The sequence below is a fragment of the Microcaecilia unicolor genome, chromosome 9 (genome assembly GCF_901765095.1).
Source record: "Microcaecilia unicolor chromosome 9, aMicUni1.1, whole genome shotgun sequence".
Taxonomy (NCBI): domain Eukaryota; kingdom Metazoa; phylum Chordata; class Amphibia; order Gymnophiona; family Siphonopidae; genus Microcaecilia; species Microcaecilia unicolor.
This window is the reverse complement of record NC_044039.1, coordinates 67,273,040-67,299,044: the sequence shown is the minus strand read 5'-3', so window position 1 is coordinate 67,299,044 and position 26,005 is coordinate 67,273,040.

Sequence of the window (26,005 nt, the reverse complement as noted above, 5' to 3'; positions counted from 1 at the left end):
CAGGATCTGAGCATTCCCAAACATAGAATTATTTTTTGACATAATGGAACAAATCAAAAATGTCTGGGGCTAAAAGGTACATGTTTTGGTCTAGACTTGTTTCAATCATGACTAAGTCACAAAAAGGTGCCCTAAATGATCACTGGAAGGATTAAGGGATGACCCTGCCTTACTCCCACAATGGTTAGTGATCCTTTCCCATCCCTCAAAGATATGAAATAAACAGTACAAACCAGCTTCTATGACAGCTTCAGATGTTATGGCCAGTCCTATTAGAGCAGCAAGCAGGTCCCTGGAGTATCCTAGTGGTTGGTGCAGTGCACTGTAGAGAAGGGGACCCATCCCATATCCCACTCTGTTACACTTGTAGTGGAATGTGTGAGCCCTCCAAAAAACACTAACTGCCAATATTCAAAACTATTTAACTGGCCAGGAATGGCATCTAGTTAGTTAAATGGTTCTTAGCCAGCTCTCTGCCGATACTCAGTGGCAGATATTTGACTGTCTTCTACTGAGTACTGCCAGTTAGCACCTAGCTGGTTATATCGCATGATATAAATGGCTATCTGCTGATTTTTGTTACGTTGCCGGCCAAGTTTGGTGGCAGAATATGGCCGCATCAATACTTGGAATATTTTTGGCCAGCGCTGAATATTGGCTTGGCTGGTTAAGTTGGAACCGACCAAAAATAAACTGGATATTCAATGCCGCTCAATGGAAATGGCCCATTGTTGAATATCCGGGCTCAGCGCTGACCATGGGAGGCAGCCTGGCTACCTCCCATGTCTGAATACCGGCCCCTAAATACCTACTGTACCTACATATAGGTGAAACCTGCAGGCATAGGAACTACTGTAGTGGTGTACAGTTGAGTACAGTAGTTTTTGGTGGGCTTCAGAGGGCTCACCATACAATATAAGGGAGTAATGGTGAGATGTGTACCTGGGACTTTTTATGTAACGTCCACTGCAGTGCCCCCTAGGGTGCCCCACTGCTCTGCTAGGATGTCTGTGTAGCTAGTCTACTAAGAATGCTGTCCCCTCATACATCCCAATGACTTGTTTTTGTGTGTTTTTCCCCACCAGGAATTTTTTGCTTGGGAGGCCAGAAGGAGCTTATCTAGTACTCCCCTTCTTGCCCTGCTCCCCAAGGCTTCCTTTTCACTACTGGAAACACCTTCTCCCAGGAAAGAACCATGAGGTTTCTGTATAAAATGACTACCTAGCTGTTAAGACAGTAGTCCGAGGATCAGCGAAATCAGAGCTCAAATCCTGCTATATTTTCACAGATGTTAATTCTAATCTTGGCACTCTGAAGCAGTAAGCTGTGCTGCACATGCACCAGGCATACTTTGTTTGATTTGACTGCCAGAGTTTGATTGTGACCCCTGAGGCAAGCAGCTGTGTCTGCAGAAACACTGACCAGGTCGGGTCCATATTTTCTGGTGCTTTCAATAAAGATCTTTGAAATTCATCTCCCTGGTTGGTCATCATTTGTGTCATCCTCTACTACTTCTTGATTCCTGAGTAATGTGCTGAGACATTTCCAGGTGTGGTGAGGTGTCCACAAACCAATTACAAAAAAACAAACAATGTAAGAATAACTTTCCCTACCCCACCCCTCCCCACCTACTCCCTCCCCACATTTTGTAGGCCCTGCATGACACCCTCCATACTGTGAAGAGTCTCAATCCATCACGTTTGTGATGCTAGCTTTCCCCCCCTTACTACAGATTAGATAAATGGAAGCAGAATATACACTCCTTAAGGCACATAAATTAATGTGGAAAAAGGTTATTACGTATTTATTTATTTATTGTTCTTGTATCCCACATTTTCCAACCTATTTGCAGGCACAATGTGGCTTACAATGACCTATTATGGCATTGTCATACCAGGGTTAAGAATACTATTGGTGTTACAAGAAGTCATGGACGACAGGAGGATCTGGTCAAGCAGTTATACAGGATACATTCTTAAAGATACAGTCATAAAAGATACATTCTTAAAGATACATTCTTAAAGGTGGTCAGGTAGGTAGACAGATACATTCTGAGTAAGGGTGGATGGTTATTTATGGGTTCTCGTGGTAAGCTTTGTTAAAGAGAAAGGTTTTCAGAGATTTGCGGAAGTTAGTTAATTCCTTGATCATTTTCAAGTGGGTTGGAAGTGCGTTCCACAACTGCGTACTTATGTAGGAAAAGCTGGTCGCGTGTTTGTATTTTAATCCTTTACAGCTGCGGAAGTGTAGGTTGAGAAAGGTCCGGGAGGATCTTTTAGCATTTCTGGGTGGCAGGTCCACGAGGTCTAGCATGTAAGTCGTGAGCCTCTCCGTAAATAATTTTATGAACAATCATGCAGATCTTGAAAGCGATTGGTTCTTTAAGTGGGAGCAGGTGTAATTGCTTTCTTAGTGGTTTTGCACTTTCATATTTTGTTTTTCCAAATATGAGTCTGGCTGTGGTATTCTGGGCTGTTTGAAGTTTCTTGATGGTCTGTTCTTTACAGCCAGCGTAGAGTGCATTACAGTAGTCCAGGTGGCTTAGTACCATTGACTGTACCAGGTTCCGAAAAATGGCTCTTGGGAAGAAAGGTTTTACTCTTTTGAGTTTCCACATGGAGTGGAACATTTTCTTAGTTGTATTCTTCAAGTGATTTTCAAGTGTGAGATTTCGATCAATGGTAACTCCCAGAATTTTCAGATTGCTTGAGATGGGGAGGGAGATGTTTGGGGTGGCTATGGTGGTGAATTTATTTGTGTTGTGTTGTGAGGTGAGTATGAGACATTGTGTTTTATCAGCGTTAAGGTTTAGCTGAAAAGCATCTGCCCAGGAGTGCATGATTTGGAAGCTTTGGTTGATATCGTTGGTGATTTCCTTTAGATCATGTTTGAACGGGATGTAAATCGTGACATCATCTGCATATATGTATGGGTTGAGATTCTGATTGTCTAATAGCCTGGCTAGGGGTATCATCATTAGGTTAAAGAGGGTTGGTGAGAGGGGGGATCTTTGGGGAACTCCGCATTCAGGTATCCATCGGGCTGATGTTGCTGCGTTAGTTGTTACTTGGTATGATCTTGTTGTAAGGAATCCTCTAAACCAGTGGAGAACGTTACCTCCTACTCCAAAGTATTCCAGGATGTGTAATATCATCTCATGGTTGACCATGTCGAAGGCACTGGACATGTAGGAGAAGTATGTTACTGCCAGTTGCAATTGTTTGTTTAAATTTATTCATTAGAGTTACTAGTACTGTATCTGTGCTTCATGTGGTCCACGATGGTCTATGAAACCACCCTTAAAGACTCACATAGTCACATTAGGAAATGTAATATCTGGGGTCTGTAGAAATTAAACACAGCTGAAGAGAAAAAAAAAGAAAAAAAATATGATAAACCTCACACTGCAGGTTCATGAAGCCACATGGCTACATCATCTGGAGAAGAATATGTGGTCCACTGGGCATCTCTAAAGACTCTAAGTGTGGCAGGGTACTGAAGTGCAAAGCGATATTTACGTGCAAAGCTTTAAGCATACCGGGTCAAAGGCTGGACACTTCTTTGTAAGATCTTGAAACAGTTTAACAGAAGTGTTGTCGTAGCATATGGCCTCGCGACAGCTCTTGTACGCTGAGCAAATCCGCTTTTTGACTGTATAAGTGGAACTTAGCCTCTATGATGCAAGGCCTGGTGTCTCCCACACGAACAGGCACAATATGATGGGCCAGCTCCAATCGAATCGGTAAAGTTGTGCTCAACTCAAGAAATGTCGCCTGCATCAGGTTTCCAGTATCTGGTGGAGAGACCAGTTGGGGACAGACTTAGGGAACCCAAAAGATCATATGTTGTCTCTCTGTGACCTGTTTTCCAGATCATCGAGTTTTTGTTGCTGAGTTGCAAGAAGTTCTGCCAAGTGTTTTAACTCTCCCGCCTGTGTCTCTGTGGTATCTTCAACGTCGGACATGCGACATTTAAGCTCTCCAGTTCACCGAGATATATCAGAGATGAGTTGAGAAAGATTGGCAATTTGCTCTGAAAGCTGTTGAAATCACTGGTCTAGAGCACACACTACTGCCTCAGTAAGTTCTGTAATCATCGCTTTAGAACAGACCATCTGCAGGGCCAGGGATGATTCCATCTTCTGTCCATGAAAGCCTCTCTCTTTGTGCTGCAGCTTTTGTACCATCCAGGAGCTGTGTCAAGTTACATACTTGTCCTTAAGGTGCCTGAAGCTATTAGTACATAAGTAATGCCACACTGGGAAAAGACCAAGGGTCCATTGAGCCCAGCATCCTGTCCACGACAGTGGCCAATCCAGGCCAAGGGCACCTGGCAAGCTTCCCAAATGTACAAACATTCTATACATGTTATTCCTGGAATTGAGGATTTTTCCCAAGTCCATTTAGTAGCGGTTTATGGACTTGTCCTTTAGGAAACCATCTAACCCCTTTTTAAACTCTGCCAAGCTAACCGCCTTCACCACGTTCTCCGGCAACGAATTCCAGAGTTTAATTACGCGTTGGGTGAAGAAACTTTTTCTCCGATTTGTTTTAAATTTACTACACTGTAGTTTCATTGCATGCCCCCTAGTCCTAGTATTTTTGGAAAGCGTGAACAGACGCTCCACTCATTATTTTATATACCTCTATCATGTCTCCCCTCAGCCGTCTCTTCTCCAAACTGAAAAGCCCTAGCCTCCTTAGTCTTTCTTCATAGGGAAGTCGTCCCATCCCCGCTATCATTTTAGTCGCTCTTCGCTGCACCTTTTCCAATTCCACTGTATCTTTCTTGAGATGCGGTGACCAGAATTGAACACAATACTCAAGGTGCGGACGCAACATGGAGCGATATAACGGCATTATAACATCCTCACACCTGTTTTCCATACCTTTCCTAATAATACCCAATATTCTATTCGCTTTCCGAGCCACAGCAGCACACTGAGCAGAAGGTTTCAGTGTATTATCGATGACGATGACACCCAGATCCCGTTCTTGGTCCGTAACTCCAAACTGGAGTGCCCAGGTGCTGTCAAATAGATGGTCCTGGGGTGAAGATTAAAATGATTTATTGGAGGAACCCACAGCAGCCTCCAAATACACACCCGGAACTGCTCACAGCTTCACGTGACCTCCTCATGGATAGGATGTATAAAAGATTTATTGATTGTAGAGGAAAGAAAAGCAGAAATTAGGCATAGGAGTTGGGTGGGGGAGAAAAATGAGTATATTCTTTGTCTGTGGGGTGGAGTTGCCAAACATCTATCAAATGTGCACTGTTAATAAAATTATGAAGTTCAATTAAAGTTCTGGATTTGGAAGGTCTGTACGACATTGTTCTGTAAAGAATAATATCAAAAGGTTGATTAAAATTACCTCCAATCACTAGTAAACCATATTGGTGTTCTAAGAGGGTTAAGTACAGTGATCTAATGAAGTCTGGTGAGTCAGTAATTGAAGCATAAATATTCAAAAAAGTGTATACTTGAGAACTAATACTGGCACAGACTAAAGACAATCTACCATCAGAAGCAGATAAATGTTTAACCACCTGAGCATCAAACATATAAATGGCAAGAGGCGTACTCACTCGCAAATGCGCAGTAGAGACCCTCTCTGTCCCGCCCCCACGTCAATACGTGATGACGGGGGGTGTGACAGAGAGGGAACCTGCGCACCTGCGAGTGAGGGAACCGCCGTCGCCACTGCTCCCCCCCCAGGGTTGCCGCTACCGCTCCCCCCACCCACCCGGAGTCGCCGACGCCATCCACCCTCCACCCGGCCCGGGTACCTGGCTTCACTATTCAAACCGCTGGAACGCAGCACACAGCTCATCTGAGCTGCCATTGACCTTCCTTACCTGCCTGTGTCCCGCCCTCGCCGACGTTACGTCACACGAGGACGGAACACACGCAGAGAAGAAAGAAGGCCAACGGCAGCTCAGATGTGTGCTGCATTTCGGCGGTTTGAATAGTGAAGCCAGGTACCCGGCCCGGTGGAGGGGTGGCGGAGGGGACTCCGGGGGGGGGGGGGCTTTCAACCCCCCCCCCTTTCCATTACTAGCCCGTTTTTACGGGCTCAACGGCTAGTTCAATGAAGTTTTAATTAATGTGGAAACACTTCTTATGTATAGGTGGAGAGTAAAAGTAGTTAGTGAAACCTGGTGTGAGAGAGTGGATGTTTTAGGGAAGAGTGCGCCCTCACTGTGGGTACAGTTCAGCCATCTTGCAGTAGGTGGTGCTAGTCTGCCAAGGCAGAGTTTGAGGCTGAGCCAGAGGAGTGAGGCTCAGGCCAGGAGGGCATTAAATTCCCTGAGCCAGAACAGTTCAGGGAGGCCCCGATACAGAGTTTTCCACCAGGGAGGCCCGAGAGGAGAGAAGCTGCGCTGGAGTGTGGGTCTCCACAGCACAGTGTGTAGAAGCTACAGTACCTGAACAGATACAAGGTAGGCTATGTTTTAAGCTTCCTAAGGACACTGTCGGTGGGGTCTGGTGGGAGGCAGAACCGTGTGGTTAAACCTGGCAAGTGGATGTGTATATGTATACAGACTGTGGGGTTAAAGCCAGTAGTTAAGAAGCTTGTGTAAAGGTTGCCTTTGAATCTAAGAAACACTTTATCAGGGCCGTGCCAACACGGTAAGCGGGGTAAGCGCCGCAGGGGGGCGCCTGCCTTCAAGGGCACCGTCGAGTTGTATTAAAAAAAAAACCTTACCGCGTTGGCGAACTGGCGGGTGGGGCGCCAGTAGTAAAAGCAACAAGCAGGCACGCTCGTCTCCGTCTGCTTCCCTGCCCTCTCAGCGTCCCGCCCGAAACGAAATGATATCAGAGGAAGGCTGGACGCAGAGAAGGCAGGGAAGCAGATGGAGACGAGTGTGCCTGCTTGCTGCTTTTACAACCTTCCTTCCTCGTGCACGTTGTAATTGATGCGGTGCTGGTGCTATTTACAAAACTGTGACTCACAATAGGAGAAAAGTTGCTGCTCTAGTAGTATTAGCTCAGATCAGATTTCAGTTTCACAGGCTGCAATTATAACTGCTCGCAGCAGGAGAGAGGCTGCCTGAGCGTTTAAGTGGTTCAGGAAGTGTGAGGATCAGGAGAGCCGAGGCACAGCCCCCTTCTTTACTTCTGTGTTAACAGAGAGTGCTGCTGTGCCCATTGCTAAGCTGCACAGACACAATGTAGCTGTTTATCCCATTTGGCATTGGTCCAATTGGTACTACTGCTTTTGAAAGCATGTTTTTCCAGGAAGAAGTCCCTGAATCCATTTGCTTTAGACTCCCGGAGACCTCCTGCACCGCTGGTGATTGACAACGCAGAGAGGAGAAAAGTGATCAAACAAGGTAAAGGTCACAGGTTGGACTGGGCACTCTCGTGTCCTGGAGAGGTATCCCATGCCGATCCATGGCACGGAGGAGACCGAAGTGCCCCCTGATCATAAATATTTATTCATTAGGATTTATTTACGCCTTCTAAATGTCATAATTATTTACTATTACTTAAGCAACTATTTTAAGCATTAATTTATGGCTTGAAGGTACTATTCCCATAATTTAATCAGTCCCCCATTCTCAAGAGTTAGTGATCAGAAGAAAATTGAAATTATGAAGAAAGGCACGGCATCCTGCTTAAATAATGAATGACAAGTGCATATAAGAGACTACATTTTATTGTTAGTATGCCAAGGTCTTTTGTACCGGACATATATGGTATAAGCATAGCAAGCAAGCTTTCCTGTTCAATTTTGCTACTTTAAACAACAATTACTGTACTTTTAACAGTGCAATAACTGATTCTACATGATCCTTATATCTGCAGCCCTGTGCTTCAGGAAAAAAGGTTTTCTCCTTTGCAAAACAAACAGAGCCCAAGGCTATTTGCTGTGATTGACAAAGTAGGGCATTGACCCTCAAGATGAAACATAGAACAGATACTGATCATTTTAAAAACATTTTACATGTTGATAGTAAGGAAATTTGCTAACACTGCTAGCCGAAATTCACCAAAGTGCGTTCTACAGAATATGCTAATATGCTCCGCCCCATCCTTTGCCCCCCCCAAATGAAACAGTCAAACTACGCCCATGGCTGCTGCTGCCTTCCCGCACGCAGCGCTCGGCTCTTTGGCACCACCCAGCTCTTCCACGCACCTTGGAGCCAGGCAGGTCCGGGGGGGGGGAGGCACCAACTGATAGTCTGCAGGGGGACGCCAGAGACCCTAGGCACGGCCCTGCACTTTATTCTTGACCTTGCTGCACTGTGAGGAAACAGGACTCAGTGCCTGGTTAATAAAAGAGTTGTGTTTCACTTTCCCCTTTGTTTGGCTGTAATTTTATGAGGGTCTCCTGCCCAACTTGGTTCATGCAATCACACCTGGAATAGTGAATTTAACACAGTCTGCATGTAACGAATGTGTTTCCTGTAAGAAAAGAATATCAGGTTGTAAGGATTTTAAATATTGACTAATTTTCTTTTTTTCATATGGTGATGTAACCCATTGACATTAAAGGTAACAATATGCAAGTCAGCCATTGCAGAACGCTGAAAATTTAAAGATAACACAGTAAAAAGCATTGCAGACATATTAAAAGTTATGCAAATGCAATGATTTGAGTTTAATGAAATAGCTTCTGACTCCTCCAAAAGACCAGTAAAACGAGCCAACACAACAGGAAGGGCTCGAACTGGTGGAACCGTAATTGAGAAGAATATCATGGGTGTGTTTGGAACTGAAGACACCATGCACAAGGATTACCATGTTAAGAATGTTTGCTTTAGACCAGTTGTAGCCTATCTAAAGCAAACATTATGTAGCACGTAATGCACAAATGGGTTCTATGTCCTTTTTACTGTTCCCCTTAGCAGCTACCAACTACCCTATGCAAATGCATTGCAACAAGCTCATTAGTATTAAAATGAGCGTTCCGAGCAATTGCCAGACCTGAGTACCTTTAATATGAAAAATTTTCTGGACCTGGCCTTATGGGGAGCACTATATAGTGTATGCAGATTGCTCCCCATGGTAGCCACTCACGGCCCCCGGATCCGACCCCCCCCCCCACCCAAGACCTTTAAAAACTTCCCTAGTGGCCCAGTGGACCCTGACCCTCCTGAACCCTTCCCAAGCATAAAATCCCTAGTGGTCAAGTGGACCCTCCTCTTGAGTCCTCCTTCAACCAGAAATTGTCATGGTGGTCTAGTGACCCCCTTCTCTCCTCATACCTCTACAACTGAAGGCAGGAGGGCAGGAGCAACACCTTTTCCTCCTGCCTCTGGAGCAGCCTTCTCAAAATGGTAGCACCCAGCCCATGCCCGGTGCATCCTGTGAGTTCCTTATATGGCGTTTAGTCCCTTCCAATGCATCCCAGAATGCACCAGGCAGGGGCTAGGCAGTGCTATTTTGAGGTGGGTCCATATCAGAAGGGAAGAGGCATTGCTCCTGCCCTCCTTCCAACTGTAGAGGTTTGTGGAGGAGTGAGGGTCACGAGGCCATCATGGTGATTTTTGGTAGCTGTGGGGGGGGGGGGGGGCTTCGAGAGGAGGGGGTCAACTGGACCACCATGTATTTTCTGGAAGGGAAGGGGGTCACTAGACCACCACAGATTTGTTTGAGCTGCACAGGGGGATCAAGAGGGGATCTGCTGGACTCCTGTGAACCCCCTCTCAAGCTCCCCCTGTGCAACTCAAAAGAACTCTGGTCTAGTGTTAAATGCATTTGACAGCTTTGAGTCTCAAACAGCGACCGATGCACAAAGGTGGATCCATGCATCTCATTTGCATGCCATCCCCTTTGTGCATCGTTTGCTGTTTGTGACTTGGTAAGCTTTCCCACGGTAGCTGTATTTAACGGCTGCAATTGTGCATCTGGCCCTGTCCTAGGGAACACTATGAAGGTGGAACTCTGCTTTCCGGTGGCCCGAACATTGATAGAGGGTTAAGAGCCTCACTCCATATTACAATCTTGTAAAAAGTCTTTATCTAGCAGAAATCAAGTGGCATGATTGCGCTTAAACGGAAAATGATTGCCAAAGTAGACGCTGAGAAGTCAGAAGCACCAATATCTATGAATAGGAGTTGAAAGAACAGTAGAATGAGACTTCTCTGAGGATAAGCAGGCTGCTTGTTCTCACATGTGGGGTCGATGTCTACTTCGGCCTGGGAATTGGCGTTTTGAAAAGCAAAATATAAAAATGTTTTGCCAGAGTGTTCTGGTGCACGTTGTGATAGGGCTAAGCACAGTGATTCCTGCCAAGGGCAGGCAGGTCCTGAACTGCCTTACCCAGGGTTCTCCAGGAGTAGGGTTACCATACGTCCGGATTTCCCCGGACATGTCCTCTTTTTGAGGGCATGTCCGGGGCGTCCGGCGGATTTTGCCCGCGCCCACGTTTGTCCGGATTTCTGGACAAACGTGAGCGCGGGTGCGGGGAGGCGCGTGCGTGCGGTGGGCGGGCGATCGGCGCCGTGGGTCTGGTGACCTGGTCTCCCGTCCCCTCCCCTTCCTTACCATGTTCCCTGGTGGTCTAGTGACATCTTCCGGGCAGGAAAGAGCCCCCTCTTTCCTGCCCGCAGCGCTGCCTCCCCTGTCTATCATCCTTCTCGGTCTGGCTGGGGATTCAAAATGGCCGCCGAGAGTTGAACTCTCGCGAGGCCGCTTCAACTCTCGGTGGCCATTTTGAATCCCCAGCCATACCGAGGAGGATGCAGCAGGCAAGGGCAGGCAGCGCTCCGGGCAGGAAAGAGGGGGCTCTTTCCTGCCCCGAAGAGAAGACACTACTAGACCACCAGGGCTAGATAGTAAGTGAGGGGGGGGGGGGGGTATGTGATGGGGGGAGGGGACTATGCGACGGGGGGGGGGGGAGTAGGGGCGGAACCCGACCTGAAGGGGCGTGGCGGGGGGGCGTGGCATGAGGCGTGGTGGGGGCGGGGTAGGGGGCGTGACATGTGTCCTCTTTTTCAGAGGACACAAAATGGTAACCCTATCCAGGAGGCTTAAAGAGAAGGGCAGACAGGCAATCCTGGTAGGGATTCCGGAGAATAACTGGAAGGGATGCAGCTCGGGGAAAAAGGATGCCACTGAAGTCAGTCACCAGCAGGGGGCCACTGAAAGATGAAGCACAATTCCCTTGGGTACGTAATCAGTACAAGATACCTCCCAGCTGCGAGGGGGGAGGGGAGCTTGAGTCCCTGAGAAAAGTGAGCAGTGAAGAGAGAGGTGGAGAGTGGAAGGAGGGGGCAGAGCCCATGGACTGTGTAGAGGAAGGGACGGAGTTCCCTGCTGAATGGCCCTGCTCAGAGGATCTAGCACATGTGGACTGGGAGGCAAACACCTACAAGGTAACCTTTTTAGCACTGGATGGCAGAGTGTGGGTGGTCACAGAGGTTAATAATGTGAAGAGGGTGCTCTGCTAGTCCTGCAGTGTGCAGGACCATTACAGTGTTTTGGTGAAAGACTGAGAGACTTTACTTTGAACTTTTGCATTAGTGTTTGATGAAGTAAGTGAACTGAACGCTTTGGCCTATATTTTTTTCTTTTTCTGGAGGGTTGTGGATTGCACTTCAGCTGACTGGTGGAACTGTGCAGTGGCGTAGCAAGGGCGGGGTGGTGGGGGCGGTCCGCCCCGGGTGTCATCGGGTGGGGGGTGCTCCGCTCCCGCTGCTTCGCCTTAAAAAATTTTTTCGAAGCGCTGGAGAGTGGCAGGCAGTGCGCCTCGCGTCTGCCCTGCTAGTAAAGAAGATCTCGTCGACGTCATCATCGTCCTTCCCACACTGAGTCCCGCCCGCCCTCGCGGTAATAGGAAGTTGCCTCAGAGGGGGTTGCGGGACTCAATGTGGGAAGGGCGATGACGTCAGCGAGATCTTCTTTACTAGCAGGGCAGACGCGAGGCGCGCTGCCTGCCACTCTCCGGCGCTTCGAAAAAAAAAAATGTTAAAGGCAGGACAGGGTAGGAGCAGCAGGAGAACGGATCTCGGGGGGGGGGGGACTCAGAGGGGAGAAGGGGAGGGGGGGCGCTCAGAGGGGTGCTTAAAGGGGATTAGGGAGGGTGGGAGAGCATCAAGGAGGGGAGAAGGGGATTGGGGAGGGGTGGGGGCGCTCAGAGGGTTCTTTAAGGGGATTAGGGAGGGTGGGGGAGCTCAGAGAGGGGAGAAGGGGATTGGGGAAGGGTGGGGGAGCTCAGAAGGGTGCTTAAAGGGGATTAGGGAGGGTGGGGAGCTCAGAGAGGGGAGAAGGGGATTGGGGAAGGGTGGGGGAGCTCAGAGGGGTGCTTAAAGGGGATTAGGGAGGGTGGGGGAACTCAGAGAGGGGAGAAGGGGATTGGGGAAGGGTGGGGGAGCTCAGAGGGGTGCTTAAAGGGGGTTAGGGAGGGTGGGGGAGCTCAGAGAGGGGTGCTTAAAGGGGATTAGGGAGGGTGGGGGAGCTCAGAGGGGTGCTTAAAGGGGATTAGGAAGTGGGGGAGCTCAGAGAGGGGAGAAGGGGATTGGGGAAGGGTGGGGGAGCTCAGAGAGGGGTGCTTAAAGGGGATTAGGGAGGGTGGGGGAGCTCAGAGGGGTGCTTAAAGGGGATTAGGGAGGGTGGGGGTGCTCAGAGGGGGGAGGGGAGTGCTCAGATGGGAAAAGGGGTCTAAAGCTGGAACTGGGGTCTGACATGGGGGCAGGAGGGAAAATGGGTCCATGCCTGGGGCAGGTGGGAGAATGGGTCTGGGGCTGAAAGGGGGGGATGCAAGGCATGTGGTGGATGAAGGGGACTGGAACTGGGGGCTGAAAAGAGGGGGCAGAGAGAGAGGGGACAGATCCTGGATGGAAGGGGGGCACGTGAGGGAGGGCAGACCCTGGACGGATGGGAGAGGGAGGGCAGATGGATTGAAGGGGCAGAGAGAAAGGGCAGATGGTGGGTGGAAGGGGAGAGAGAAAGAGGGCAGACTGGGGCAGATGGTGCATGGAAGGGGCAGAAGTGGATGGGAGAGAGGGCAGACAGTGGATGGAAGGGGCAGAGAGAGAGAGGGCAGACACTGGATGGCAGAGAGAGAGCGAAGACAGATGCTGGATAGAAGGAAGACAGTGAAAAGATGAGGAAAGCAGAAACCAGAGACAACGAACTGTAAATATATATTTTTACTTTTTTGCTTTAGGATAAAGTAGTATTGTAGCTGTGTTAATAAATGTTTATAATAGAACATGTAAATAAGGTAATCTTTTTATTGGACTAATTTTAATACATTTTACTTTCGAAGAAAAAACCCCCTTCCTCAGGTCAGGATAGGACACTGTAACAGTACTATACTGAATTGACCTGAGGAAGGAGGTTTTGGCCTCTGAAAGCTAAATGTATTAGTCCAATAAAATGATATTATTTGTTTTATTTCTATTTGTTAATTTGTAAAGTGGTGATTGGTATTTGTTAGTTTTTTCAAATTTACATCTGCTGTCTTTATATTTTGCACAGTACTAGAGGACATTTTCTGTTTCTGTGGTGTTGCATTGTATGCAGAGTCTGGCATCTTGGGGGTTCAGTTTAATTTTTGTCTAAATAGAAAGTTTATGATTACTTATTCTATAGTGGATTAGGGTGTATCTATTTGTGAAAAAGACATGGCTTTCGGTTGGCATTGACTGTGCAGGATCGACGATCTGTACTAATCTGTCTGTTTTTGTTTTACAATAGGTGAATTGATGTTCTAGTGCTCACTGTAGTGTTTAAGATGCTTTCCTTTTCCTTGTGTGACTCGTACAAATTACTGCTTATGGTATGGTAGAATTGCTCTATAGGTCCTGAGTGTTTTATATTCTCGGTATGCCTAATACTGGATTTCAGGGGGTGGGGGGGTGTTAAAAAATGACCGGCCCCGGGTGTCAACTACCCTAGCTACGCCACTGGAACTGTGCTAAGCTGAAGTGATGAACTGAGTAGTTTTTTTTCTTTCTTTACAATTGAACTAAGCAGGCCAGTACCTTGCTCAGGTGGAGCTGGTAACCAAGGGAGTTGGAATTTTTTTTCCCCTTTTGTGTATTTTGCTTTAAAACCAAGTTGGATTACAGTGTGGTGTTTAACTGGATCTGGAAGTGAGAATTGTGATGCTTAACCTGATCTGGAGGGGAGCCCGGGACTGCCGGAAACCATTCCCTGACCTGTGAGCTGAAGGAAGGACTTCACAACGTGCAGCGTGCACCACGCATGCGTGGACTGACTTCCCGCCCACCACGAGAGTGCGTCTCCTCAGTTTCTTTTTTTCCGCGACGATGTGCAGCAGGTTCCTCCTGTGCTCCTTGTTTAGGCCCAGGAAAAAGTCTTCGCTTTTGCGAGTTTTTCGCGTTTTTTGTTTACTTAGTTTAAAAAAAAAAATCCTTCCTTTATTTTTTGTTTAGTATTACTTTTCTCCAATTTTTAAGTTTTATTTCTTTTTCAACGTGGCAGGCCTTTAGGTGTATCCAGTGCCTTGGGCCCAACCATAGCCCAGCTGCTTGTGGGTCTGTGTCTTCGAATGAAGAAATGGACACAAGGGTCTTGAGAAGCCCAGCGAGAAAAACTTTTTGGGGCTCAGTCCGGTCCTTCGATGTCGACGGCGTCGACATGGAGGCATTGATGTCGGGAGCAGAGGTAATGGCTGCTGAGAGACCAGCTTGAGCTGGGAGCAGTGAGGCGTCGAGTGGGTCTCCACCTATCTCGAGGCCTCCTGTTATGCAGGACCCCCGGGACCGACCTTCGTGGGACCCGGCCCCGAGGAGATGTGAAGATTCCATGTTGTCCTCATCAGTACCGAGGAGTCTCGATGATGGGCGTTGAGCGAAGGCGAAGAAGCACCGTCATGAATCTCCATTGACACATGGTGCTGGGAGCTCCCGGGTGTTGAGGGACTCAGCACCCGAGAAGCGTCGGCGCTGAGAGGACCGCTCCCCCTCTATACAAGAGGTGCCGATGTGTCGGTCTCTTGGCAGTCCAGTACCTACTCCCAAACCTCGGCAGATTCTGCCACCGGTTGTTCCACCGACCCATCAGCCTTCTCCGATGGTGGCTCTCGACGAGCGCATCCGGGCCCTGCTTCCAGAGCTTCTGGAAGGATTGCTGCACCAGTCTGCTTCGATGTCGGGAGTACTTGCACCGTCCGTACTGTGTGCTGCAGCAAAGTCTGACCCTTCACCTGCGGTGAGGTCCCCGGGATCGGTGCTGCCTGCGGCATCGGTGTCGGCTACCACCCAGGTCGACTCCCCTTCGTCGGTGGAGGAAGCTTCGCCACAGCCCAGGCGGGTGTCGGCCTCTCAACATCGCCATCAAGGACGTTGATCCTTGGTATTGAGGCAGGCTCAGTCTCGGAGTGCCCTGAGAGAGGTCTTATCCGATACTGAAGAGGAGCATTCATGGGAGTCAGAGGAAGATCCCAGGTACTTTTCTTCTGACGAGTCCTATGGGATTTCCTCTGAACCTTCTCCTCCACCAGAAGGAGACTATCTCCCCTGGAGAGTCTGTCCTTTACATCTTTTGTAATAAATTACAAAAAAATCAGGAAGATCAAATCCAACCAACCAAGTTAAACCTTAAATTCACTATAATAAACTTGGGTTCAGAATAATTTATCTTTTTTTTTTTTTTTTTATATATATATATGTATGCACTTAAAAAAAAAGTGCATACATATATATATATAAAAAAAGATAAATTATTCTGAACCCAAGTTTATTATAGTGACTTTACATCTTTTGACCAGGAAATGGCCAAGGCTATTCCTTTCCCTATGGAGGTTGAAGATGAGCCCAGGGCTGAGATGCTTGAGGTCCTGGACTATCCTTCTTCACTTAGAGAGGCTGTGACGGCTCCTCTACATAAGATACTAAAGGAAGTCCTTATGTGGAACTGGTTGTTCCCTCTGTCTGGCCCTGTGAGCCCAAAGGGACTATGCCTCGGCTCCCCCAGCCAGAGAAGCTAGGACCTTGGATTCTTTTGGGAGGAAAATGTATCAGGCTGCTATGCTCACCGCCCAAATTCAGTCATACCAGCTCTTCACGATCGTCCACTTGACGGAACTCGGTGAGCCAACTGTCCAGCTTGGTTGATGCTCTCCCTCCGGAGCAGGCCGAGCCATTTCGCCAGGTGGTCAGGCAGCAGAAGGTGTGTTGTAAATTCCTGGCCAGGGGTACTTTCGACACTTTTGATGTAGCATCCAGAATCACTGCCCAGGGTATAGTGATGCACAGACTCTCATGGCTGTGTCTCTCTGACCTGGATCATTCGGTCCAGTAGCGAATGGCGGATGTTCCTTGCCGGGGGATAACCTTTTTGGTGAAAAAGTAGAGGATCTTGTTGACCAGATCAAGAAGCACAATGATGCTATGGATTCTCTCTCCCGCCGGGCGTCTTCTGCTACAACCTCCTCAACTAGGAGGTATTTTGGAGGGAAGAGGAGTGCTGCCTATTCCTATGCTAGGCGTGGTACACTCCTGCTTCTCGGCAGCCTGCCCAGGCTCAGCCCCAGCGTGCTCATTCTCGTCAACAGCATGCGCCTAAGGCCCCTGCTGCTCCCCAGCAAAAGCAAGGGATGGGCTTTAGACTGGCTCCAGATCAGCATAGTCTCTGTAAAAGTGTCTGTACCGGATGACTTACCGGTTGGAGGGAGGTTAATGTTTTTTCACCAAAGGTGGCCTCTTATAACCTCCGACCGTTGGGTTCTTCAAATAGTCAGGTTAGGATACACCCTCAATCTGGAATCCAAACCTCCAAATTGCCCACCGGGAGCTCATTCTTATAGCTCCCAGCACAAGCAGGTACTTGCAGAAGAACTCTCTGCCCTTCTAAAGGCCCAAGCGGTCGAATCCGTTCCACCAGGGGAAGAAGGGTTGGGATTCTATTCCAGGTACTTCCTTGTGCAGAAAAAGACAGGGGGGGATGCGTCCCATCCTAGACCTAAGGGCCCTGAACAAATTACTAGTTCGAGAAAAGTTCAGGATGGTTTCCCTGGGCACCCTTCTTCCCATGATTCAAAAGAACGATTGGCTATGCTCTCTGGACTTAAAGGATGCTTACACACATATCTCGATACTTCCAGCTCACAGGAAGTATCTTCGATTTTGGCTGGGAACACAGCATTTTCAGTACCGTGTACTGCCCTTTGGTCTGGCATCTGCGCCTAGAGTGTTTACAAAGTGTCTGGCGGTACTCGTAGCATCGCTACGCAGACTGGGAGTGCATGTGTTTCCTTATCTGGACGATTGGCAGGTGAAGAGCACCTCGGAGGACGGTGCTCTGGAGTCCATGCGAATGACTATACAGGTGCTGGAGCTACTCCTGTCCAAAAATTGGAGTTCATTGGAGCACTGCTGGACACAAAGACAGCTTGGGTTTACCTTCTCGAGGCAAGGACAGACAACCTCCTGTTCCTGGTGTCCATAGTTCAAGCATCTCAGCAGATCACAGCTCAGCAGATGTTGAGACTTTTGGGCCACATGGCCTCCATGTAACTCCCATGGCAAGTCTACATATGAGATCAGCTCAATGGACCCTAGCTTCCCAGTGGTATGAAGCTGCAGGGAATCTGGAGGACGTGATCCAATTCTCCACCGATTTTCGAAATTCTCTTCATTGGTAGACAATCCGGTCCAATTTGACCATGGGACAACCATTCCAAATTCCTCAGCAACAGAAAGTGCTGACGACGGATGCATCCCTCCTAGGGTGCGGAGCTCCTGTAGATGGGCTTCACCCTCGAGGAGCCTGGTCCTTTCAGGAAACCGGTCTTCAGATCAACCTCGTGGAATTACGAGCAATTTGGAACGCTCTAAAGGCTTTCAGAGATCGGCTGTCTAACCAAACCATCTTGATTCAAACAGACAATCAGGTTGCAACAAGCAGGGGGGCACCAGATTGTGCCCTCTGTGGCACGAAGCTATTCAGATGTGGCTTTGGGCACGCCATCATGGCATGTTTCTCCAAGGTACTTTTCTGGCAGGTGTAAACAACAGTCTGGCCGACAGACTGAGCAGGGTAATGCAACCTCACGAGTGGTCACTGAACATGGGCGTAGCCCGCAAGATCTTATGAGCATGGGGCACCCCCTCGGTGGATCTTTTTGCCACTCAGATCAATCACAAGGTCCCTCAGTTCTGTTCCAGGCTTCAGGTCCATGACAGACTAGCATCAGATGCCTTTCTCCTTCATTGGGAAATAGGCCTTCTGTATGCATATCCTCCCATACCTCTGGTAGGGAAAACTTTGCTGAAACTCAAGCAAGACCGCGGAACCATGATCTTGATTGCTCCCTTCTGGCCATGCCAGATTTGGTTCCCTCTTCTTTTGGAGTTGTCCTCCGAGGAACTGTGGAGATTGAAGTGTTTTCCAACCCTCATAACCCAGAACGAGGGGTCGCTTCTGCATCCCAACCTCCAGTCTCTGGCTCTCACGGCCTGGATGTTGAGAACTTAGAATTCACCATTTCAGAGGGTGTCTCTCAGGTCTTGCTTGCTTCCAGGAAAGATTCCATGAAGAGGTGCTACTTTTTCAAATGGAGAAGGTTTGCCGTCTGGTGTGACAGCAAGGCCCTAGATCCTCTTTCTTGTCCTACACAGACCCTGCTTGAATACCTTCTACACTTGTCAGAGTCTGGTCTCAAGACCAACTCCATAAGGGTTCACCTCAGTGCAATTAGTGCTTATCATTGGTGTGTAGAAGGTAAGCCTATCTCTGGGCAGCCTTTAGTTGTTCGCTTCATGAGAGGTTTGCTTTTGTCAAAGCCCCCAGTCAAACCTCCACCAGTGTCATGGGATCTCAACGTCGTTCTCACCCAGCTGATGAAAGCTTGTTTTGAGCCACTGAATTCCTGCCATCTGAAGTACTTGACCTGGAAGGTCATTTTCTTGGTGGCTGTTACTTCAGCTCGTAGGGTCAGTGAGCTTCAGACCCTAGTAGTTAGCGCACCTTATACTAAGTTTTTTCACAACAGAGTAGTCCTTCGCACGTACCATAAGTTCCTGCCGAAGGTGGTGATGGAGTTCCATCTGAACCAGTCAATTGTCTTGCCAACATTTTTTCCCCGACATCATACCCACCCTGGCGAAAGCAGTTTGTACACCTTGGACTGCAACAGAGCATTGGCCTTTTACAGTCTTTCGATCCCAACAGGAGGGGAGTCGCCATCGGAAAATGCACAATCTCCAATTGGCTAGCAGATTGCATTTCCTTCACCTATGCCCAAGCTGGGCTGACTCTGTAGGGCCATGTTATGGCTCATAATGTTAGAGCCATGGCTGCGAGATTTGCAAGGCTGCAATGTGGTCATCAGTCCACACATTCACATCTTACTACTGCCTTCAGTAGGATACCCGATGCGACAGTCAGTTTGGGCAGTCAGTGCTGCAGAATCTGTTCAGGGTTTATAATCTAACTCCACTCTCTTAGGCCCTTTTTTGTTCTGTTCTGGCCCTGTTTGATTATGCCCCTCCACGTGTTGTTTCATTTGCTTTTTGATTTAACTGAGGAGATGCGCTCACGTGGTGGGTAGGAAGTCAGTCCGCGCATGCACGGTGCATGCTGCACACTCGCCAGAAGACTCTGGCAAAACTTTTGTATATTTTGCTTTGCAAAACGCTGATTCCCAGGCCGACGCGGACGTCGACCCGCATGTGAGAACAATCAGCCTGCTGTTCTCGGAGAATACCTGCTACAGGTAAGTATCTTTGCTATATCTTGACATCAGATGTTGTTTGGATAGGTGTAAATCACTGCATTTTAAGCAAGTCCAGAAAAATGTTAAGTTCAATAGGATCCTGATAGGTATGAGTGCAATTATTGTAAGTCACCTGCATTTGGGCAAGATAGATTAGACCGAACTTAGTACCAATATCCTTCAAAGATTGTCGCACTTGTAGAAATTCTTTTTGGTGCACTGCAGTTGTTTTGGCAAGATCTGGAACTATCAGGAGTCATCTACCTTGATTTAGGTGTTATGGATGCTCTTTAGCAGTTGTTAATATTGCAATAATGTGTTGAAGTTGTAATTTAGCCACGGTCAGCCTTGATGGGAGATGATGGGCTCTTTCAAATTCTATGGGAGTAGAAAATTTGAGATCCAGCAGTTTAGGATGTTGTTCTGTTGGAACGAGATAGGATCTGGACCTTCAGAACCTTCTGTAAGCCCAAGTATTACTATGTCGATTATGATTTGATGTCTTCCAGGTCTTTTTGTAGTAACTGGATGACACACTCATGTTTTCCTAGTTGTTGTATTTTAGTTGCAAAATCACATTTGTTACTCTAATTTATCTATACATTTCCGAGCGGTTACAAATTGAGAATTTAAGATCTCAATTTTAAAACGAACTGTTTTCATTGCATCAACTTTTTCCATTATGATCTTTTTAAGAGAGCAAATTTCCCAAATTAGTAAGTCAAGTTGAGAGTCAACGGGTTTTGACGCCATCTTCTCAGGCATGCTCGGTTCAGTCTTAGTCAGCATTCTTCTGGGAGAGTTCAAAAATGATGATTCGGAATTGGATCTGATGAAGAAGATAGGAGGAGGAAAGCTTTTCTGGTGAAAATTCAACTACAAGGAGAGAGCATTTACTCCATGCATCTGCTTGGGTCGCTGGCCAAGCACCGCTCACCTGCTTACATCCATCTCTGACATTGACCTTTTCCTTTCAACTTTCATCCATTTTCCGCCTCTCTGTCCACTCAGATTTCATTCATTCTTACTATCCAGTCTTGAATCTTCCTCCTATTATTGCATCTATCTACAGGTTCCATCTCTTTCCCTCACCCTGGCTTTCCTCTCCTATTCTGCTTCCTTTCACCTAGTGTTTTCACCAACTCTCTTCTCTTCCCCTTTCCTCCAACATCTCCCCCGTCTCTTTTCTACCCCATATCCAGCATCTCCCTTTTTTTCCTACTCCCCCAATATCCAGCACCTCCTTTGTCATCCTATTCTTACCCTCAGCATGCATCCTTTTTATCCTTAATCTATGCTCCTTTTCCCCAAATCTGAGCCAACATATCCCCTCTGTCACCCTCCTGTTTGCACCCAAGCCACCATGTCCCCTTTTTCTCTCTCATATCATAATAAATTCTATTTTTCCTCTTCTCTCCCACTGCTACCCCTGACACTTTCTTGCATCTACAATAAAAAAACAGCAGTATAAAGATGGACCATTCTGTAGTTTACACAGCTGATGGATCTGCCAGTCCCGCCTCCTCTGACATGGACTTTCTTTCTCTTAGGGGTGAGACCAAGAGACATCAGTTGCATGGGCTACAAACCGGCCCTGAAATTTTATACTGCTTATTTTTGCCACTGCAAGTCCTAAGAAACAGTGGGGCTAGGCACTTACTTTTTTACCCTAACTCAGAGTTGAACTGGCAGGCAGAATAAATAGCAGTGCTGCCTGTCAGTTTGCCTTGGAGTTGAGAGGGAAGGTTGTGGTTCAAGCTAGGAAGACTTTTCTACAGAGTAGCTATTCAAGGGATAAGCGAACCTTTCACTAAAAGAAGCATGCAGGACATGAGGGGAAGACAGAGCAGGGGAGGCAATGCGGTGATGCCGGAGACTGGCACTGGAAAACGCTTCAGCTGGCGGAGGTTGGGGATCCCCGTTAGCCAAGATATTTGCTGCGGCAGTGGGTGGGGAGCGGCAGACCAAAATGTGCCCCCCCACCTCGGGCTCTGGCCCCCTCCCACGGCGAGGTCTGGATACGCCCCTGTTCTGTAGTAACTATAATATCAATCTACTTCGCTAATACCAACATACCTCAACAATTAACACCCTACCAGATATTAAACCTGGATATTCAATGCTGGTTAAACCTGGATATTCAAAGCCTGTCTCCAGAAATGGCCCAGCTTTGAATATCTGGGTTTAACCACTAAAAAGGTAACCAGTTAAGTCAATATTTAGTGCTAACCGGTTAACTTTTTAGCAGTTAAAGATAGGCCTGCTATTTATGTGGCTTAGTTTAACTGCTGAACATAGCCGATTACACACTGAATATCAACGCCTAACCGGCTATGTTGGGCAATATAGCCGGTTAGTGGATAGCCACTAACCACAAATATTTAGCAGGAGGTAGCCAGTTATCTCCCGCTGAATATCCGAGGTTAGGGGCCCGATATGCTATTTAACTGGTCTGTAGCCATGTCTGGCTGGTTAAATAGCTTTGAGTATCAAAAGGACAGAGAATCAGGAACAAAAGAAAATAAGAAACTTACAAATAAAAAAGAAAATTTAAAAAAAGTCATACAAAGATGTAAACCTGTTTTTTGTTTTTTTTTGCTGCAAAGAATCAGATGGATCTTCTTATCTCAGTGGAATAATCGATTTATGACCTACAAAACAAAATACAAATCCCATTGTTGCTACATACTAAAGAAGGGGGCATTTTAGACTTCTCATTAAAATATAATCTCCCCAATATTGTGCATTATTTAACCAGTCAGAAATGGCCGCTGACCTGTTAAATAGTGTTTTTGCGGCTAACTGTTCTCACCGGAGCCTACAAATAGGTGGGAAAATGTGGGATACAAATGTAACAAATAAATATTCAACAGGAGCTAACTGAATATGCACGGTTAGCGCCTACTGCTAAACCGGCTATGTTGTGTGACTTATCCTGTTAGGCATGGATATTAAGTAATTAAGGGTCCCAAAAAACAACAAGGCAAGCGATCTGCAAAATCCAATATGGAAAAAGAAGCCAGCAGATCAATATAACATCAGAAAGATTTTATTGAAGATACCGCATGTAAACAAATTGCCCGACACAGGCTGTGTTTCGCCCACTAAGGGCTGCGTCAGGGGCTACAATAAACAAACAGATTGAATTATAATAAATAAAACATCAAATTTAAAATATAAAAACAACATACTTAACATATAAAAACAACATACCACCATAGTTTCTCATATATTCATGAGCAAATAGATAATGTATAAGCTATAAAATGATAATAAAATGTTATACATACATGTATATAAAATCTAAACATGAATAAATAAGTATGTGGTATACATAGAAAGGACCACAATACAAATAAATAAATAAATCATCCCATCACAAAAAATGCATTATATGTATTTAAAAATTGTATATATATACAAGTATGTATACGATTCCCAACATATATATAATAAATATCTATATAAGAACATATACATAAAAACAGCAAAGCAAGGGCACTGATATACAGCATTAGACCTTGAACATATATAAATATGTGAAAATATTGTGTAACATATTAAATAATAAAAATGGAGTGGTGGACACATACCTAATTTGAAACCTTCTGAAAGGAGCAACTCTAAAAACGGAAAACCTAAAAATATGAATGTAATCAAACACTAAATATAAATACATCAAACCAGCAATGATAGAAGATCATAATAATGGAACATTAAAAAATAAGAGATAAAAACAAAAATGACAATATGAATAAGATTATGCAATAAAAGGTTACTCACTTGTGGTGTATAATAGATTGGAAAAAAACCAGCACATACAGCAGATGGCTAAAATGACTGTCCAAAAAATAAGGAATGAAAATTAAAAATGAAAATGAATAATGTATATAAAATCACTACTGTCCAGACTAACAGGATGTGGAGATGCACAATATACTGAATGTATGTGAGAAACATCTAATGGAATGAAGTCATGGCTATACTATATATTGCTGTGTCAGAAAAAATAGTGCTATGGTGTGTGTAAGCTCGCTGCGTATTGTCAGAAAAAAACCTCTAAAATTATGTGCCAAAGGTGTCTAACAATAAAGGGTTATACTTGGTGATATCTGTTTAAAATCATTGAAAAACACCATAAAGCTCTAAAGTATTACTGTTACTTGTTCACAGTAAGAGAATATATGTGCAGGAAGGGGAATTTTTAAAAAAAAACCAAACATAGAGCGCAATAAAATGAAACCGAGATGAGCAGTGCCTGAAAATCCAAGTCAAAAGTGAAGGGGGAGGGGAGATAAAAACACCACTAAATGCTGCATGCAATTGTTGTCAGAGAGGGAAATAGCACTAGTATAACGGAGACACTATCCGAAGGACCTTATAAATATAAATATCTTATAAAGTACCTTGAAACAGAGGCTATACTCACTGTGACTCTTAACACAAGGCAAGCAGATGCACTGCTGTCAAACCTGGAAAAATTTTGAGGAGTGTCATGTGATGTTTTTTATCCTTGATTTCCGGGTCAAAGTTCAAAAAAAGAAAAATGAATTAAAAAGCCAAAGGGCTGTATGCTATTGGCAAAGAATGACCACAAATATCAAAAAATATTCATATGTAATAAAAAACAAATCTTAAAAACACCAATGCTGAATTAGAAAAAAAAATATGTAAATGAGGATATTGAATGATACTATGTAGTATTGACATTGGAAGTGTATATATATGTATTAGGATAATTAAAAAGCACTAGACTTGCAAAAAAAAAAAAAAAGTAATGATTGTTAATGAAATGCAAACGACCAAAAACAAAGAAATAAAATGCAATAATAGTCACCCTAAGTGAAAAAGTGCTCATAGTTAGGGCAATATATAGAATGCATGAACAAAGTTAAAAACATAAAAAGCATATATATATATATATACCCATGGTTGATAAAAATAGAAAATAATGGGATGACAAAATAAAAAATGAATATAAATAAAAAGAATAATTTATTCAAAGAAAGACTGATAGATCTGTCTCCATGTTCAGACCTTTAGGATGTAGTGTTTGTAACTCAAAAATAAATTGTTGCTCCTTTCTTAGGAGGAAAGTGTCAACTGGTCCACCTCTCCAATTCTTCTTGTAAACAAATACAACGCAAAACCGTAAATCTTCAAAACAATGTCCTAAAGTCTTTGACTGTTCCACCAGTGGTTTCTCGAGTGCATTCCTTTTTATGGCACTTTTATGCTCAATTATTCTGGTATTGAATTGTCTCTTAGTTTTGCCTATATAGGCTAAACCACACGGGCAAATTACCGCATAGATAACATTTCTAGTTTTACAATTAGAGAATTCTTTAAGATGAATCTTTTTATTCGATGATGGAATATGAAGAACAGTAGTTTTAATATTAACATTGCAGACAGAGCAGGAACCACACGGATAGTGTCCTGCTGGTAATTTCCTTAGTGTTGTTGATTCAATATGTAATGCTGATGGAACTAATAAATCCTTTAAATTCTTTTCACGTTTATACGCTACTAATAACTGTTTATTATCAAAGGTAGAAATGCCCTGTATTAAATGCCAATGCTTTCTGATAATCTTGACTATGGGATTAGACATATGATTAAATGGAAGTGTGCATACGATTCTGTCATTCTTTTTCTTCTTGACTGGTTTTAAAAGCTCAGACCTAGACAACCCAGAGGCTCTCTCAAATCCCTTATTTATATGTTTGAGTGGGTAGCCTCTCTCGTAAAAACGTCTCGTCATATCTTGTGATCTATATGGTTCAACATTTTTATTGATGACAAACCAACCAGAACACTTTTAACAATATGAATATACGGAGATTCCAATATGAAGATATACACAATAAAGACAAAATGATGCAGTACGTCATCAAACTTTTAACTTTTCATCCCCACCTCATCCTTCTGTTTTTATGTTTAAATGATTTTTATTATTATGAACCACCTTGCAGCACTTAAACCACAATCTTGCAGAATACAAATGTGTTAACCAATCATTTTGTACGTGCTCAACATAATACAATCAACTATCCAAGTGAATTCAACCAATTTCCTCCCCTCCCCCAACCCCTATAGCAATGATAACATCTGTCTCTTGAGTAGCTAGTGTGCCATCATCCCACTCTAGGCCATCTCTTTTTCCAATAACCAATTACCGCTCTGCTGTGCCTGGCCGCGCGGGGTCTGGACTCTGATGAGCCCCACGCCACTGGCAGAGACTTCTCTTAGGAGAAAGCGTGGTCATGATGGCACCAGACAGAAACCACTGTTTCTACAATATGGAAAACCTCACTTCAGGATTATAGCCATTCCTTCCCCCCACCCCCCATCCCATGCCATGT